The sequence below is a fragment of the Lonchura striata genome, chromosome 37, assembly GCF_050655825.1.
Source record: "Lonchura striata isolate lonStrDom1 chromosome 37, ASM5065582v1, whole genome shotgun sequence".
Classification (NCBI taxonomy): domain Eukaryota; kingdom Metazoa; phylum Chordata; class Aves; order Passeriformes; family Estrildidae; genus Lonchura; species Lonchura striata.
Genome location: NC_140739.1, coordinates 13756603 through 13776003, shown reverse-complemented (window position 1 = coordinate 13776003; position 19401 = coordinate 13756603).

Sequence of the window (19401 nt, the reverse complement as noted above, 5' to 3'; positions counted from 1 at the left end):
TTAACTAATGGTGATAGTGTTTAGACTAGAAAACCAATTAAATCTACCTATATCATAACTATCTATAAGAACAATGGGTTTCCTAATAAAGTTAATTATTGATCAGACTTCTGCAATACATGGAGTCAGTGATAATGATTACCCGGCTGGGGGCCTGCTCCTACGACACCATGACCCTGAGCCAGGGTGGGGGGAAGCCCCTCCCAGGACAGACTGACTCAGTTCTTGTCTTTACCCCCCACCCTGCAGGGGGACCTGGGCCCTTTGAGATGTGGCTGCTGCTGGGCACCCTCCTCTCCCAGCCTTTCCCAGTCTGCTTGGCCATCCCTCATCCCTCTGGCCCACAGCCACGGGGACTGAGTGGGATACCCCAGACACAGAGCACAAATGCCGGGAGCAGTGGGGAGAAGGGGGTCTCACCTGGCCAGCAGACCCACGGCATAAATGTGGGTGTCAGCACAGAGCAGCGTGTCCCAGCCACGCTTGTGTTCCATGGCCACCACCACATCCTCATAGTCCATTCGGGACAGCAGGGACTTCAGGGTCCTCACTGCAAACCTGAGTGCAGAGCAAAGCCCGGGTCACACTGGGAACACTGGCTCCTGCCCTGGCTGTGTGGCAGGGACAGAAGGACTGGGATGGAGCACTATTTGGGGCTAGTGGCAAGGCCATGTCCTTCGTGGCATCCCTTCCAGAAGGTATCCACCTCCTCTGGCATCTCTTTGGTGCTGAAGAACACTTGGAAGAGCAGATGCACAAATAACTGTGGGAAATTCTCATCCACTATATCTGGGACACAGGGCTCCTGGAGGATCTTCCATATCACCACAGTTGCCTGCAAAGGACGAAGCCCCCCGAGGCAGCGTTCAGTGCCAAGGTGTCCGTGGGACAGGGCCCGAGCGTGGCAGGGAGAGGCCCAGAGAGACACAGGGGGAGCAGCGGGCCTGGTGGCCCTGCACCTGTCCCTAGGCCAGCTTTCAGGCCAGTGCCTGAGACAGGAAGGCGCTGTGGGGGAGGGAGGATGGAGAACTGCTGGAGAGGTGGCCTTGGGGCCAGCAAAGTCCACTGGCAGAAACTCACAGCCAGGGCAAAGACAGTCATTCTGTTCCCATCACAGGTGCTCATGCTGTGCTCTGGCCAGCTCCCCAGCACATCCAGGAGTATCTGCTGTGCCAGCTCTGCAGTCCAGGGCGTGCACATGATGGTCTTCCACATGGCCATGGCAGCTCTGTGGGGTTAGAGCTCTGTCTCAGGGCATCTCAGACACAGCACCGTGGCCTGGGCATCTCTAGAGGCCCGGGTTGACCGACGGCTCTGCCTCTGCCCACTGCCCCTCTCCAGCAGCAGCCAGGCAGCCCAGCCCTGTGGGGACAGGCCCCTGTGGGGCAGCGAGGGAGAATTGCAGCAGGCTTGGGGCTGACATGCCAGAGCCTGGAAAGGGAGCAGCCAGAGGGCCCTGGGACTCTCTGTGGGTCAGACACCTGGCCCAGGCTGTGCAGGGCGATGGGTTGGGGTGAGCCCTGAGCCCTCTGGGCAGGTGGGCCCCGTACCTGTCACAGGATGGGGCCACACGCAGGAGTGTCATTACTGCCTCATTTGGCTGCGCTTCTGTGAGATACAGCAGGGCGTTGTCCAGCCTGTGCTCAGCAGAATCATTGGCCATGAGCCATTGGTGGATGTACCTCACCATGGCGGGCACCTGGAGAAGGCACAGGGAGACTTGGAAAGCTGCCAGAGGGATCAGCGTTCCCAGGGTCCCCAGAGAAGTGCTTCCCTTCCCGCCGCACTGCGATGGCCTCAAAGGCTCACAGGGGCCAGCACTTTGGCTTGGGAAGCCATGTGATTCATGGGGGAATTGAAGCCTGGCCACAGCTGCTTACTTGCTCTGCTCTGGGAACACCACTCTGCACAAGCAAATCCAGCAGGGCGGCACTGGTCTCATGTCCGAGGAGCTCTGAATATGCTCTGAGCCCTGGGCCCATGGCGCTGGTCTCTTCCTGCCGAATTCTCTTGATGTATTTGCAAACGAGCTGTAGGAGAAGGGCAAGAAGCCATGGAGTGCTGCAGGTGTGCTGCTGGGCTGAGCAGTGACAGCAGGCCCAGCCCAGGTGGGGATGGCTGCAGGTACCTGCGCTGTTCTGCGGAAGCGGCCACGGGTGCGTTCCTGCTCTCGTGTGCGCTGCACGGCTGCACCTGGCAAAGAGCGAGCGCAGCCCGAGCTGAGGGGCTGCCGGAGAGGCCGGAGAACACAGCCCAGCCCTGCACCGCCCAGGCAGGGACAGCCCCGGGATGCCCCAGGTGGATGGAGCACGGCTGTGGGGTGTCTGCCCTGTAGTAGATAGGGACAGACGAACGGAAGATTTCGGGATGTGACGGAAAGAAAGACCCCCATCCCCCTCTCACCCTGCAACATGTTATCCATTACCCCAAAGAATGTAACCACACCTAACCCAGTAGTTTTCCACTCCTGACTAACCCTAGAGACCCTGCCAACCCCCCCTGACGTAGCAGAGTCCCCCAAGACTATTTAAACCCATGAGATAAGATAATAAAGGCTTTTCGACCGTCCACCACATTGGTGTCCTGCATGTGTCGTTAGCCCAAGTGGCCCAGGGGAGACTGGGCTGCCGTGCTGTTCCTTGCAACCAGGTCGCCGTTGCCTCCCATGAAGGCAACACTGCCCGGGCCGCTCTTCCGTCCTGTCCATGGACATGTCACCAGAGGATGGGATGGGATGGGATGGGATGGGATGGGATGGGATGGGATGGGATGGGATGGGATGGGATGGGATGGGATGGGATGGGGCCAAGCTGGCTGAAGGCACCGGCCTTGCAGCCTGGCTCTGCCACTCACCCTCCTGTGGTGGATGGAACAGCACCACCTCTTCAGTCTCCTGTGCTGGGGCAGCTGCAGGGTCGCCTTCTTCCTCCTCCATCCAGGTCAGCTTGGGCACTCTCAGGGCTCCCTGCCCCATGTCACTGACTGGATTTCTGGCTACCCTCAGGAGAGATGCCTTGGAAAACTCTGGGCTACCAAGTCCCACGCTCTGCCCTCAAGGGCACCTTCAGAATTGAAGTCTCGGAAGGCCGCAGGTCACTGAGTCCTGTGGTCTGGCCTCGAGGTCAGCTGCAGGAACAATGCCTCAGAAAAGCTCCGGGTAGGGCAGGAACAAGCGCACTGTGCGGGGGCTCCTCACGGCACCACTCTGTCCCGTCCTGTCCCGTCGCCTGCTCCGAGCACTGTGGCGTGCTCTTGCCACTTACAGCTCCTATGTCAGCACGTGTCACAAAGGGCCCTTGGACACCCGGCTCCATTCCATGCTGTATGTGTCACAAAGGGCCCTTGCACACACTGCCCCCTGCGCTGGGGCTGCCCCCTGCCCACCCAAAGTGGCCCAGGTTGGAAGGAATCCCTGGCCTCAAGTGTCTGAGACAGCCCAACAAGATCTTTAGGAAGGGCTCAGCCCATCAGCAAACGCTGCCCTGCTCTGTGGGCTCAGGGCAGCAGCAGGAGCCCCCAGGGCTGCCGACGCAGCCACGCTGGGAAGGGCACAGGGCCTTCCACAGAAGCTGCCACGGCCTCCTCGGGACACGTCCTGGCTTGTGGCCATCCCAAACCCCCGGGTGTGACGCGGACAAGGAACTGTGGGCCAGGGCAGGAATGCTGCTCTGAGCCCTGGGGCCCGGGGAGCGCTGGCACCAGCAGGTGAGGCAGAGTCCCTGCCCAAGCAGACCTGCCACCCCTGAAGCCCTGGCAGGGCTGGTGCCATCTCCTGCCCCAGAGACCTGTGCCCCTGGGGGGCTTCTGTGCCAGAGGGAGCCAAAGCCCAGGTGCACTGGGGGCTGTGCTCCGTCCTGCAGGGGCTGTTGGCAGGAACACCTGGAGCAACTGCTGGCAACAATGAGTAGATGGCAAAATGGTTAACCCTGCCCCGGGATAGAGATCTAAGTGGCCATTAGAGTACAGCTCTCCCCTCTTGTTCCCTGCAGCAGAATCAGGACCATGAACAAAAGCAGTCACAGATATTCTTTCTGGGCCCTATAAGCAAAGCTGTGCCAAACCACAGATGCTGCCTTCAAACAGACTCAAATTCCAGCCTAGACCTCTCACCTCCCAGACAACTCATTCTCCAGCACACCTTCAACACCAACAGCCTGCAAACACCACACAGAATCCCTCAACATCCCACCAGGACCCCCAGCTGTCCCTGTTCCTGTCCCTGTCCCTGTCCCTGTCCCTGTCCTTGTCGCTGTCCCTGTCCTTGTCCCTGTCCCACCCTCCCACAGATGCCCTGGTTCCCTGATATGCCATGGGATGGCACTCAGGAGGATCTGCTCCAAGGCCTTCCCCGGCAGCAAGCTCAGGCTGCCAGGCCTATGGATCCTGGATCATCCTTCCCACCGAGCCTTCCATTGGCACGGCTCTTCCATTGGCACATCTGCGCTCAGCTGGGACTACTCCGCTCACCCAGGGCTGCTGGTAAAGGATAGAGAGCAGCCTAGCAAGCTCTTTGTCCAGCTCCCTCTGTGCTCTTGGGGAAGGTAGAACCTTCCACAGGAAAGCAACTGCTGCCACAAGGAGTGGGTGGCATCAGGCACCTCTGGGGAAGCCCCTCAGGAATGCTGTAGCCTGAGGGAACACTGTTGGCCTTGACCTGTTGGCACCTGCAAAAGCTTCAAATCAGCTGCCTCAGCTCCCAGGGCCTCTCTTGGCCAGCATCCTGACGTGGATGCAGGACGGCTGCCAGGCACTGCTGGGACCCAGCGGGACAGGACTGGCTGTCTCGTGCCAGCAGCATCCCTGATACAGCCAGGGCCATCCCGAGAGCAGACAGACGCTCAAGGGCCAGCAGAGAGGAGCAAGGAGCCCTGGGCTCCTCTCAGGGTACCTCAGCTGGGCTCGCTCCACAACACGCCCCCATTGGAAGGCCTGCTGATGCCCAGCTGCCAGAAATGCCTACCTTGTGCTCTCCAAGATGCACAGGGAGAGCCAGTGAGCAGGACACCTTGGCAGGCAAACCTTCCAAGCCTTTTCTGAGGCCAGGCACACACCAAGATCAGCCAAGACTCTCCACCACTCTGCCCGGCCACCCAGCCCAGCTCTGTGCTGGCCCTGGGCCACAGCAGCTCCCAGCAAGCAGGAGGCAAATCTTGCCAAGAGTTGAAACACAGCAGACAGGGAAGATGTGAAAAGTGAGTGTGTAAAGGCCTTTTAATTCACAGCTCCCACAGAGAGCTTTGGGGCTCATGGCTGGACAGAGATGTTTCTCCTCACCCCTCTCTCCAAAGGGGGGTAACACACGCTGCTGCAGGTGCTTGGGTTGGTCTCTTCAGGTCCAGGTGGATGCCAAACCTGCTCTTCACAGGCTTCTCCCTTGCCCTGCCCCTCTGCCAGTTTTCTCTAAAAACCCCACAGCCCTGCCTTTGCCCTGTCTTTTGGGGGTAAGAAATGGATTCCGGAGCTTTGTGAAACCAAGCCCCGTCTCGTTTGTTCCTGGCACCCGCAGCTGCACTCTCCCTGGACACCATGAACTCAACTTCTGGAGGATTTGTGGGTTCTGGGGGAATTTTGGGCAGTGTTATCCATCTCTTTGCACTCTAAAAGCCAAGAGGGATGAATTTGTCATCACAAAACCACTCAATCCCACTAAAAACAACTGAATTTTTACCTATAAAGGCACAATCCCACCTCAAATTGCATGTTCTGACCTGAAAAAAACTCAATCCCACAGAAAGCTCACTTGATTCCACAGCTGCCAGGGTGAGATGGCGTTGGGAGGAGATTGGGAGAAGTGGGATCCCAGTTTGGAGTGGTGGGATGTATTTGATAGCAAAGAAAACTTTCAGAGTTACTGATTTATGTCCCCTTCATTTTCAGTCAGTTCTGTTTCTAGAGTGGCTCCTTCTCAGCTGATTAAATTCCTATAAAAATATTTTTTTTTAAAAATCAGCTGGCCCAAACAATCCAAAAACCAATATCCATATAACACCACCCATCTGCAATTATATTTTTTAAAACAACTTTAATTTTTTTAGAGTACTTAAGGGTATTATTAAAGTTTAATTGTTTGGTTAAATTGTATGAGACATTATAGTGGTGTTTGGTTTCGTGTTTAGTATATTTGTAGTATGAATTGTTTCACTAAGGTGTGTTCGAGTGTATGTTTAGATTGGCCGGTGCTGTGAGAGGCGCTGGGCTCTGCCTGGCAACTGATGAGTCAGAGCCGTCCCGGGCGCTGATTGGCTGAAAATCGCCAGGCGGGACCAGCGCCGAGTTTCTGCCCGGGAACTGAATCGTCATCAACGCCGCGCGCTCTGATTGGCCAGGATCTGCTTAGGGGCGGGGCCGGGAGGAACTGGGGACCCCCAGGAGCCCCCCGGGTTTGGGGTTTCCATCCCCCCTCGGCCCCCGGGGCGGCCTTGGGGCCACCCCAACACCCCAAAATGGGGAGGGTCCCCGGAGCCGCTTGGAAGCCCCAAAAATGGACTGGAAGCGGCAGGAGCCGCCCCAAGAAGGGATTGAAGGGTCCGGTCCGGGAATGGCTCCGATCCGGATTGGGGCGGGCTGGGATTGAGGGAGGGTCCGGTCAGCGCCTGCGGAGGGGCTGGGATTGGGGAGGGGTCCGGGATTGAGGGGATGGGTCCATTCCGGGACTGGGGCAGGATCGCTCCCTGGGGGTGGGCTCCATTACTGAGTCAGGGTCTCTCCCCTTCCCGATCCCAATCCCGTTCCCGGATCCTGTTCCCGATCCCAATCCCATTCCCATTTCTGTTCCCGTTCCCGGGCCAGTTCCCGATCCCGATCTCATTCCCAACCCTATTACACTCCCACTCCGGATCCCGATCCCATTCCCGTTCCTGTTCTCGATCCCGATCCCACCGCTGTTTCCAGGGAATGGCTCCTATCCCAACCCCGACCCCAAACCCGGGGGGTCAAACATTGGGGTCAAACACCCCAAATCCCAACACTGGGAGGGGAGAGGTCAAACACCCCCAAACCCAAACTCTGGGATGTCAACCTCCCCCCTGCCCCAAACCCCAAATTTTAGGATCAAACCCCCCAAATCCCAGATCCTGGGGTGTCAAACACTCCCCAAATCCCAAACGTTGGTGTTGAACCCTCCTGACCCGAAATCCTGGGTTTCAAAATATTTGGGGTGTCCAACACCCCCAATTCCCAAAGTCTGGGGTCAAATACCCCAAATCCCAAATCCTGATGTGTCAAACACCCCCAGCCCCCAAAGTTTGGGGTTAAAACCCCCAATCCCCGACTCCTGGGGTTTGAAATACCTGGGTTGTCCAACCCTCCTCCTCTCCAAAGTTTGGGGTGAAACCCCTCAATTCCCAAACTTTGGGGTCAACCTCCTCAATCCCAAACCCTGGGGTGTCAAATCCCCCTGATCTCCTCCACTTTGGGGTTAAATCCCCCAAAATCAGTTGGTCAATCCCCCCAGTTTCCAAATTTTTGGGTCTAAACCCCCAAACCCCAAATCCTGGAGGTTGAAACACCTGGGTTGTCCAATCACCCTGATCCCAACGTCTGGGGGTGAAACGCCCTGATCCCCAAATCATGGAAAAAAAAAAAAACAAAATCCCAAATCCTGGAGTGTCGAACTCCCCCAGTTCCCAAAGTTTGGTGTCAAAAACTCCCAAACCCCGAGGTGCCAAACCCCTCTAAATCCCAAATTTTAGGATCAATCCTCCCAGTCCCCAAAGTTTGGGGTCATGACCCCCCAAATCCACGCCAGCCCTGGGGACACAGTGGGGTTTGTTTGGGGTTATTTGGGGTTTGTTTGTGGTTATTTGGGGTTTATTTGGGGTTATATGGGGTTTGTTTGGGGTTATTTGGGGCAGCTCCAGGTGCAATGTCTGCAGAAAGATCCTGGGTACAACACCGGGAAAAAAAGGGGAATGGGTGGGAATTGGGGGATTCAGAATGGGGAAAGATCCTGGGTGGGAACAGGGGATTTAGCGTAGACAGGGAAGGATTTGGGATGGGAAAAGGGGATTTGGGATGGGGAAGGGGAATGAGGTGGGGAATTGGTGTGGAAAAGGGAGATTTTGGCACTGGAAAAGGGATTTGGGGACAGACAAAGGATGTGGGGAGGAAAAAGGAGAATTTGTCATGGGAAAAGCAGGATTTAGCGTGGGAAAAGAAGGATTTGGGGTCAAAAAGACATTAGGGATTAAAAGTGATTTTGGGGTTGAAAAAAAAAGGAGGATTTGGGATAAAAAATGAGGATTTGGGATAGAAAAGGAGGATTTAGGATAAAAGAAGGATTTAGGATAAAAAAAAGAGAGGATTTTGGCTGACATGAGCTGGATTTACCTGGAGGAGTGGGGGCATGCAGGGGGTTTGGAGCAGGGTCAGGACCATTTTTGGGGCAGTTTTCTGAGATTTTGGAGTATTTTCTTGGGATTTGGTGGCAGGTCTATGGGATTAGGGTGCAGTTTTGTGGGATTTAGGGTGTTTAGGGGTCGTTTTGAGGGATTTTTGGGTGCTTCTATGGGATTTGGGAGCACTTTTATGGGATTTCAGGGTATTTCTATGGGATTTTGGGGTGGTCTGGAGGGACTGCAGGGTGTTTCTACGGGATTTTGGGGCAGCTTGAAGGCATTTGAGGTGTTTTGGGGCAGCTTTAGGCTATTCTGGTGCAGCTTTGAAGAATTTTGGGGTGGTTTGGAGGGATTTCAGGGCATTCCTCTGAGATTACTGGGTGGTTTGGAGGGATTTGGGGTGTTTGGGGGCACATTTTGGTTATTTAGGGGCGGGTTTGAGGCAGTTTTTTAGGGGTATTTCAGGCCCGTTTTTGGGGGGTTCGGGGTTATTTTGGTGGGGTTTGGGGTGTTCTGGGTCACTTTTGGCGAAGGAGATCTCCATGGGTGGCTCTGGGTGATGCTGGAGCCCTGCAGGGCCTCGCGGGCGGCGCCCGCCTGCACCTCAGTGTCCAACTGCAGCGAGGCGATGTCGCGGCGCCCGGGCACCAGCGCAGCTCCTGGAACCCCGGGAACCTGGGATGGGAACGGGGCCAGGAGAGCCCGGAACACCCGGGAACCTTCCCCACACACCCAGGAATGATCCCGCAGAAACCTGGGAAACTTATCCCAGAAACCCAGGAATGTTCCCCAAAAAACCCCTGAATGCTCCTCAAAAAATCTGGGAATGTTCTCCCCAAATTCAGAAATGCTCTGAATCATTCCCCCAGAATTTCAGAAATGTTCTCCAAAGAAATCCAGAAATGTTCCCCCCAAAAAATCCTGGAACATTCCCAAAAATAGTAATTTCTGTTCCTCAGAAAATCCAGAAATATTCCTCCCCAGAAAATCCAAAACCAACCCCATTCCTCATCCAGAAACATTCCCCAAAAATACAGAAACGTTCCCAAAAATCCAGAAATTTTCCTCCCCCCAAATCCAGAACATTCCTCCAAAAATCCAGAAACATTCCCCCTCAAAAATACCCAGAAATCCCTCCGCAAAGAATCTGTAAGTCCTCACCCAAAAATTCATAAATTCCCCCCCTAAAAATCCAGACATTCACTACTAAAAATCCAGAAATTTCCTCCCTAACAATCTAGAATATCCTCCCCCCCAATCCTGGTATTTTCCTCCAAAGATCCAGAATTCCCCCTTAAAATCCCAGACATTCACCCCCAAAATCCCGATATTTTCCAAAAAAATCCAGCTCCAAACCCCCCTCAGCCTCTCACCCTGCAAGCCCCAAAATCCCGCAGTGCCCCAAAGCCCGGCCAGAATGCCGGAATGCCGGGATTGCCCCAGATCTCCCTGGCTGAGGAGCAGGGGGAGCATCAGCTCCTGGGGCTGCTCAGGGAGCTGGGCAGGAGCAGGATGTGCTTCGGGGCTTTGCCACAGCTGGGGGAAATGGGAGACAAAGCCCAAAAGCTGCCCCAGAGCTGCCCAAAGTCACTCTGGATACACAACACAAAATCTGCCCAAAATCCCAAGAGAAAACACCAAAATCCCACCAAAATCCTGAGAAAAACCACAAAATACCCCACCAAAATAATAATAATAAAAAACTCACAAAAATGTCCCCAAAATCCCCCTCAAAAATATCACCAAAATCAGACAAAAATCCCCAAACAAACACCCCAAATCCAACAAAAATCTCTCAAAATCCTCACAAAAAATCCCACCAAAAATACCATTAAAATCCCATGAAAATTCCACCATAGAATCCTTGAAAATGCCAGAAAATCCACACAAAATCCCAGGTAAATCTCCACAAATTTCCACCCAAAAGCCCACAAAATTCACCCCAAAAATCACCCCAAGGCTCACAGAAATCCCTCAAAATCCCCCTAAATGCCACAGAAAAATCCCTCAAAAGGTCCCACTAAATTCCCATGAAAATCCCACCGAATCCACAAAGAAAAAACTGTACAAAAATGCCCCCAAAAATGCCTCAATCACACAAAATCCACACAAAAAATCCCACCAAATCACTCAAAATATCACACCGAAATTTCCCCAAACCCCCCCCCCCCAAATCCACTCCAAATCCACTCCAAAAATCCGTACCAAAATCCCACCAAACCCCTCTCAAATCCCACAAAAAATGCTCCCAAGTCCCTTCACATCCCACCCAAAGCCCGAGGAAATCCACCCAAAAAATCCCCACGAAAACTTCCCTCAAAATCCCAGCCAAACCTCCCAGGAGCAGCCCAAGAATCCCGCAGAGATCGCTGCGAGTGCCCGAATCGCCCGGGACAATCCCCGAGCCATCCCCGCCCGGCCCCGCGCTCCGGCCCCGCTCTCTGTGGGGCCGGGGCCTCTCCCCCCTTGGCTCTGCGCTGGTCCCGTTCGCGCTCCGCTCCCGCTCCCGCCCCACCAGCGCTCCCTGCCCTGGGCCGCGCTGGCCGAGCCCGGCCGGGCGCGCTGGATCCGCTGGGACGGCGCATCCCGGCCCCGGCCCCGGCCCCGCGGGGCTCCCGGGGCAGCTCCGGCCGGGATGCGGCACTGCCGCGGGGCTTTGGGCTTTCCCGGCGCTGCCCGGCGGCTCCCGGGGATCTGCGGCTTCCCGAGGGACTCGGGGAGCTTCCAGAGGGGACCTGGGCTGGCTCCGGGGGGATTTGGGATCAGTCCGGGGGGAGCTGGGGACGGCTCGGGGGGTTTGGGGTTGTTCCCGAGGATTTTGGGGGGATCTGGAAGAGGTTCCAGAGGGGATCTGGGGCTTTCTGAGGGGTCTGGGGGAATTCTGAGGGGATCTGGGGAGGGTTTGGGGCTTTCTGAGGGATCTGGGGGAATTCTCAGGGATTTGGGGCAGTTCCAAGAGGGATTTTGGGGTGTTCCAAGAGGGATTTTGGGGTTTTCCAAGGGATTTTCAAGAGTTCTGAGGGATTTGGGGAGGCTCCAGAAGGGATCTGGGGCAGTTCCAGGAGGAATCAGGAACGTTTTTGAGGGATCTGGGGAAGTCCTAGAAGGAATTTGGGGAATTTCAGCAGGATTTTGGGGGAATTTAGAGGAATTTAGGAGGTTCCAACAGGGGTCTGGGGTCCTTCCCAGGGGATTGGGAGTGGATTTCTGGCTGGATTTCTGTTTCTTCCCCGGATTTCAGGCTTTTTCCCAAAATTTCCTGTTTTCCCAAGGATCTGTGGATTCTCCCCAGGATTTGGATCTCACTGTGGGGTAGAAGGGGAAGGTTTGGGAGATTCAGGGTGAATTCTGGGGGGTTCCTGGCTGGATTTGGGTGTTTCCCACGGGATTTTGGGTGGGTTCCAAATTGAATTTTGTGGTTTTTTTCCAAGAATTTCAGGATTGTTCCCAAAATTGGTGTATTTTTCTGAAGATTCTGCTGTTACCATGGGTTTGTCCCAGAAGGGGAAGCTTTGGGGAGTTTTAGGGTGGATTTTAGGGATAATTGAGGCTGGATTTGGGTTTTTTCCCAAGGATTTTGGAGTTTTTCCCAGAATTTCAGGATTGTTCCCAAAATCACAGGACTTCTACTCTTATTTCTCTCTCACCATGTGCTTGTGGTAGAAGGGAAAGCTTTGGGGGGCTCCTGGTTGGATTATGGGGATATTTGAGGCTGCATTTTATGGAGAGTTTTGTGGATGAATGGCTTTGTGAGAAAGGACATGACTATGTGCAGTTAGTGAAGCAGTAGCTGAAAATTGCACAGTGCAGCAATAGCAGATGTAGCAATAATATCTTATGTCCTTGGGTAAGCTGGTTCCCAACAGTAGAATGTTCAGCAAAAAGATAAATGTAAGGGAAAACAAAGCAAGCTTAGAAAGCTCCAAAGGCGGGGTTGACCTGTTTTTAATACACCATTGATGAGCCTAAGTTTTGCAATATGCATGAGCTTCATTATAATGGGTGTAACTGTACATGTGTGCTTGGAATAAACTGAGACTTGTTGACATTATAGAATGGACTTGTCTCCCGTCATTTTTTCCACAAAATGGTGACCCGATCGACGTGATAGGCGCCACGGTGGAGTGACAAGAAAGGGTTCGGGTCCTGATGCAGCCAGGATGGCAAAAGTGCTGAATTGAAATAGAGTGCACCGTGCCCCAGGTGACTGCACAGGCAAGCCTGGCCGATACGTGCTGCCGACGACCTCGGAGGGCTGCAACAGCCCTGACAATATAGGTATGGAGAAGCAAGCAGCATATGATTTATTTACTGCATTCTTGCAGAGAAGGCAGATTAAAGGCATTGATTTGCAAAAAGATCTGCCAGGGTTATTAACATATGGGTATTCTAAGGGGTTCTTTGTAAATCCTCATACAGTACATGAGTTGTCTGAGTGGCATAAGTTCAGGGATAAACTGTGGGAGGAAGTTTTAGATGATGATAAGACAGCTAAAAAGCTGGGAAAGTTGTGGAAGGTAGTTCACAATGAGTTATTACAACATCAGGCAGAAAAGAAAGCTTCTGAACAGAGAACTTCAGCACTAGAGAAAAATAGAGGTTATAGTGGGGAGGACTGGTTGCCTGGTGTTTCCATACCACCTGCTGTGTCTACAGTGGAGTTACTTCCATTGCGACCTGTGCCTGAAGACACGGAAACAGAGTCGCGTTGTGAGCCTACGGCTCCTCCAGCCCCCCCAGAACAGAGATCGCCGGTTTGTCGAGGATTGTCTGTCAGTGAGCCGACCCCTATGGCAGAGTCTGACCTAACGGAGGCTCTGGCCAGGGAACGGAGGGAAGTTTGGGCGACTTTGGCAAGAGAGGAGCTGGACAAAGGAGATGGGCAGGCTTTGGAACTAGCAGCAGAACTGGCTTGTCCTGTAATTTTTCAGCAGCAGGCAGGCGGGGGGTTAACAGCTCAGATTACACCGTTAGATTGGAATGTGTTGTCACAGTTGCGAGCTACAGTGAGTCAGTTTGGAGTTACTAGTGAACCGGCTAGGCAGATATTGGATTATGTTTGGAGTACTAATATATTGTTACCAGGAGATTGTAGAAGTCTTGTTAAGCTTATTTTCTCGCCGCATCAGAGACTTTTGTTTGGTGCACACTGGCAGGCAGAAGTTAATGAAGCTGTAGCTATACAAAGGCAGCCTGGAGATCCTCTTCATGGAGTAATTGTAGATGAATTGATGGGCTTAGGACCATATTTTCACACTGAGGCACAAGCTATGCTAGGACCTGAGAAGTGTCGAGAAGAAATGCAACTAGCTCGAAGAGCTATAGATAAGGTGAAAGACCCGGGAGGTTTGCCAGCATATATGGGAATTAAACAAGGAAGGGATGAGACTTCTGGAGCGTTTATTGATAAGGCAGCGGCAGCAATAGAGAGAGCTGGAGTGCCTGAGTTTATGCGTGGATCATTGTTGAAGCAGTGTGCTTTGCAAAATTGTAATGCTTCTACAAGAAGTGTGCTAAACACATTAGGAGCTAATTGGACTATAGAAGATGCATTAGAGAGGATGGCTACTATACCAACGGGGCAGCAGGCATTTTTAGTTGAGGCTATTAAAGAGCTAGGGGGGGGATTAAAAGAGCAGGCAAAAGCTTCACAGACACAGGTGTTAGCTGCTCTTGCACCCCTCCAAGCGTTGGTAGCAACCCAGGGAAGTCTTTACGGCGGCCGTATGAGATGTTTCCGATGTGGAGGGACAGGACACGTTCGGCGAGAATGCTCTGCTGCTGGAGTATGGTGTCCTAAGTGCAAATCGGATACTCATAACATTGCTGCCTGTAAGAGGAGACCGGGAAACGCCCGAAACAGCGCGAACAAGAGCAGCCGCGCTCCGACACAAATAGCTGCTCCAGCTTGTCCAACAGGACACCTTGCATCCAGCCACAAGAGGGAGCCTCGGGATGGACTTGGCAGCCGCAGTAGAAGTGACTTTAATGACACCACAGCCGCAGAAGGTCCCCACTGGAGTTAATGGACCTGTTATAATCGAGGGCAGGACAATGGGAGCTTTGTTATTGGGAAGATCATCGGCCTCTATGCTTGGATTATTTGTGCTGCCTGGTGTCATTGATGCAGACCATACTGGCGAGATCATGATTATGGTTCATACTGCATTTCCTTCTATTCGGATTAACTAAGGACAAAGGATTGCTCAATTGGTTCCTCTGGAGCAAGTTACTAAAGCTGTATCCTCGCGCAAGGCTGTGAGCCGTGGGGGAGATGGATTTGGATCTACAGGAGGTCTGACTCTATTAACTTTGGATCTGAATGACAGGCCAAGAAAAGAGGTTTTGTTGGAGTATAAGGGACAAAAATGCATGCTTACAGGTTTGCTGGATACGGGGACAGATTCAAGTATTATTGCACCACAGTGTTGGCCTGCACATTGGCCCTTACAGCCAGCTGCTACAGCAGTAACAGGAGTTGGAGGTTTAACTCTTGCAAGTCGCTCGCCACCTCTTACTGTCTCAATAGATGGTAAAGTCATAAAAGCAATATTTTCTATTGTTCAATTGCCATCTATGGTGCAATGCCTAATTGGGCGAGACATTTTGGCACAGCTAGGGGTTGTCCTGACAAATGAGCACCCTTTGGGATAATATCCATTGCTTGGACTTTCCTGATTCCCATAATTTGGAAAAGTGATCAGCCTATATGGGTAAAGCAACGGACTTTGAAAAGGAAGGTTAATAAACAGGTGGAACCAATGGGTGCACTACAGCCAGGTCTGCCTAATCCAGCAATGTTACCTGAAGGATGGCCTCTATTGATAACAGATCTCAAAGATTGCTTTTTTACAATAGCTTTGCATGACAGGGATACAAAGCACTTTGCATTTACCTTGCCAGCTCTGAACAGAGAAGGTCCAGATCAAAGATTTGAATGGACGGTTTTGCCTCAAGGCATGTGTAACAGCCCTACTTTATGTCAACTTTACGTAGATTCTGCATTACAACCATTGAGGCAACAGTGGCCACAAGCTATTATTTATCACTATATGGATGATATTTTTATTGCTCAACCTAAATCATTTACAAGTCAACAGGTTAAGCATGTACAAAATTTGCTGGGACGTTTTCAGCTTGTTGTGGCCCCAGAGAAAATACAGTTAACTCCTCCTTGGAAATACCTGGGATGGACATTGTCTCAAAGTTTGGTAACGCCTCAAAAATTACAACTGAAAACACAGATTGTTACTTTAAATGATGCTCAGAAATTACTAGGTGATTTACAATGGCTTAAACCTATAGTGGGCCTTCCAAATGAACTGTTGGATTCTCTTAGACCCTTATTGAAGGGCACAGACCCAACAGCACCAGTGACCCTTAATCCTCAGCAGAAAAGAACTCTTCAGCAAATTACAGACTGTGTGGTTCAGGGTCGTGTACATCGACGAATACTGGGAATCCCGCTTAATCTCACTATATGGTGTGGTGAAAAACATTTGCTGGGGGCTTTAACCCAACTAGAAACAAAAACGGGGGAGATCAGGGTGTTAGAATGACTAAAAGACCCTCCACTTCAGCAAACAAAGACTTTAATTCAAAAAATTGAACTGTTAGCAGCTTTGGTAAAACAGGGTCATGAGAGAATTTTGCAAATTGATGGGCGAGAGCCTGAACTAATACAGATTCCTATGAAAAAGGACTCTTTACAATGGTATTTGGCCAATAGTGAAGAACTGCAGGAAGCTCTGCTAGGAGTAGGAGGTACTGTCATAACTGAAAGTATTAAAAATCCTCCATTACAGTGGATTGGAAAATTGAGTTGGATGGTATGGCCACAGCGAGAAAAGGAACCGAATCCTGGTGCAATAACGGCATACACAGATGCAGGGAAGAGGTCAAGAACAGCAGCAATTACATGGCAGGAGCAGGGAGTCTGGAATCATGAAATCCTTACTGCAAATGACCCTTCAGACCTTGGAGTTAGCAGCTGTGGTTTGGGCTCTAACAGTCCCAAAGGGGCCTTTGAATATTGTTACAGATTCCTTGTATGTAGTTGGTGTTGTGGAAAGAATAGAGGATGCTGCTATCAAGGAAGTACGGAATCAGAGACTATTTGAACTGTTCATACAACTTCAAAAAGCAGTAAAAATCCGAAAACATCCTTATGCTATCATCCATATAAGAAGTCACAAATGGGAAATTGGCTTAGGAGAGGGTAATGCTCGGGCAGATAAGCTCATCACAGTGACTCAAACTTCTCCTTTATCAGGGCAAATGCTTGCTAGGGAGGCACATTCTATGTTTCATCAGAATGCAAAAGAGTTACAACGGGAGTTTGGAATATCCCATGCAGATGCCATTGCTATAGTTAGAGCTTGTCCCATCTGTAGTCATCATAATGGGGGTCATGGCATGGGATGGGGAGTTAACCCACGAGGTCTTTCATCTAATGAGCTCTGGCAGATGGATGTTACTCATGTAAATAGTTTTGGTTGCTTGAAATATGTTCATGTTACTATAGATACATATAGTAAATACATCTGGGCAACAGCTCAAGCTGGGGGAAAAGCATTACATGTTATAAGGCATTTGTGTAGTTGTTTTGAAGTAATGGGAGTGCCAAAGCAGATCAGGACAGACAATGGTCCTGCATACATTGGTGGCAGGGTGAATAGATTTTTGAAATCATGGGGAATTAAGCACATTACAGGAATAGCACATTCTCCCACTGGACAAGCAATTGTAGAAAGGGCAAATGGAACTTTGAAGAGATACTTGGAAAAACATAGAGAGATTGGAGATGTTCAGGAAAGATTAATGAAGGTGCTCTTTGTTCTTAATCATTTGTGTATATTTGGGGATTCAGAGGCACCACCTGCAATGGTACATTATGGACAGAAAGAAATGAGCAAAAAGGGCAAAGAAGTATGGGTCAGGTATAGGGACCCTAAAACAGATATTTGGCAGAGTCCAGCAAAGGTCCTATATTGGGGAAGGGGATATCTTTGTGTTTCCACCCCTACAGGTTCACTCTGGGTGCCAGCAAAGTGGACTAAACCAGCTCTGGATGAGTCATCTCTTAGCTCGCCTGACGGATCAGGACCAGAGGAGAATTGAAGAGAAGCTGATTCGCACAGTGGGACCTATACTTGCCACACTCCCGCCCCAGATCCCTGATCTCTCAGCCCCGGCTAGCTCTCCTCCTGGGGAGAGAGTGGGCAATTGAGGCACCCTCCGCTGATCCCAGCTGGGGTTTGGAGAGTGCCTCTGTGGGTCCCAGGTAGCGCTGGCAAGCCTCGTGGTGATAAATGAAGAGCGGATCCTGTTGGGGGCTAAGTCCAAGTTTATTGTGGGCCAACGGGGCCAAATATCCTAGAACGGTGCCAGCCAACAGGAACCAGCACAAGGTGCTTGCACTGGCTTATAAACTGTAAGGGAGGAGAAGACCGGTAACCAATGGGGATAGGGGTAGGGAGTGGCTCTGAGATGGGGTGATACAACGTGGTCTAATGGGGGAAGGATATGGGAGGGGCCCCAGGCCCTCGCCCAATCACCCGGTGCCCTGAGTAGAAGCTTCTGGATGGATGGGAAGGAACACCGAGTGACAGACAAGGCACCTGGGAGGGGTAAAGGGAAAGACTGCGCCTCTTCCAGGGTGATGGACAGATACTGGAAAGGCGGGAAGGGAGGACAAGGCGGGAAAACTGGGGATAAACCAAGTTGTACATGGGGGTACGAAGGAATAAACCAATACACAATATAGTGATAATAAAACATACAAATAACGCAACTCCGCAACCTCCAACCATGATGAACTAAAAATAAGTTCATCTATTATTAATTATTAAGGATTAATTAATCAATATTACAAAGAAATCTATCCAATATTAATTATTAATTATTGATTATTAAGAATCAATATTACACATAAATTAATCCTATGTTATTAGTTATTTATTATTAATCAATATTACAAGGAAATCAATCCGATATTAATTATTATTAATATTACAAAGTAACAAATCCAATAGTGTTAATCAATGTTAAAAATAAAATAATCCAATATAAATTATAAATTATTAATCAATATGACAAAGGAATCAATCTATGTTATTAGATATTATTAATTATTAATTATTAATCACTCGATATTACAGAAACTTTTATCCACTCTTCATTATTATTTATTATTAATCAATGCTACAGAGGAATCAATCCAATGTCAATTATTTATTATTAATTAATCAATATCACAAATTAATAGTTCCAGTATTAGTTATTTATTATTGATTATTGAGCAATGTCACACAGGAATCGATCCAGCATTAGTTATTAATTATTGATTATTGATCAGTATCACACAGGAATCGATCCAGCATTAATTATTGATTATTGATTATTGATCAGTATCACACAGGAATCGATCCAAAGCTCGTTCCCGTGTAACGTTTCCCGCTCGCCGCGAGCTCTGAAAGCGCCGATCGCAGGTCTATAAAATCACAAACTAATCACTAATTACACAAGTTAATTAATAATAAACTAATTATTACACAAGTTAGTTAGTAATAAATAACTAAACAAGTTAATTAGTAATGAAATAATAATTATAATAGCGATAAAATCGGAGCAATAAAAACGTGGACAATGAGGGTCAGGACACCACAAGATGATAAAAAATGAAGAATTTTGGACACCCAGGAGTTCTTGGGCACTGTGAAAACACCGATCAGTTGTTCTTGAAATGTTAAAAGTTTATTAATAATAAAATAGTTATTAAAATATAAAATAAAAAATTAAAATAATAAAAATAATAAAATTAAAATACAAAATAAAATCAGAGTTATCAAAATCTGGACAATGGCATTTAGGCAACCACAAGGCGATAAAAAGAAAATCATTTTGGATGCCCGGATGTTTTTGGGCACCGTGAAAAATGCCAGTCTGGTTCTTTAAAATATTTTAAAAATTACTGATTCAAACAAGTTAATTAGTAATAGAATAGTTATAAAAATAGCAATAAATAGGAGTAATAAAAATTTGGACAATGAGGGTCAAAGCACCA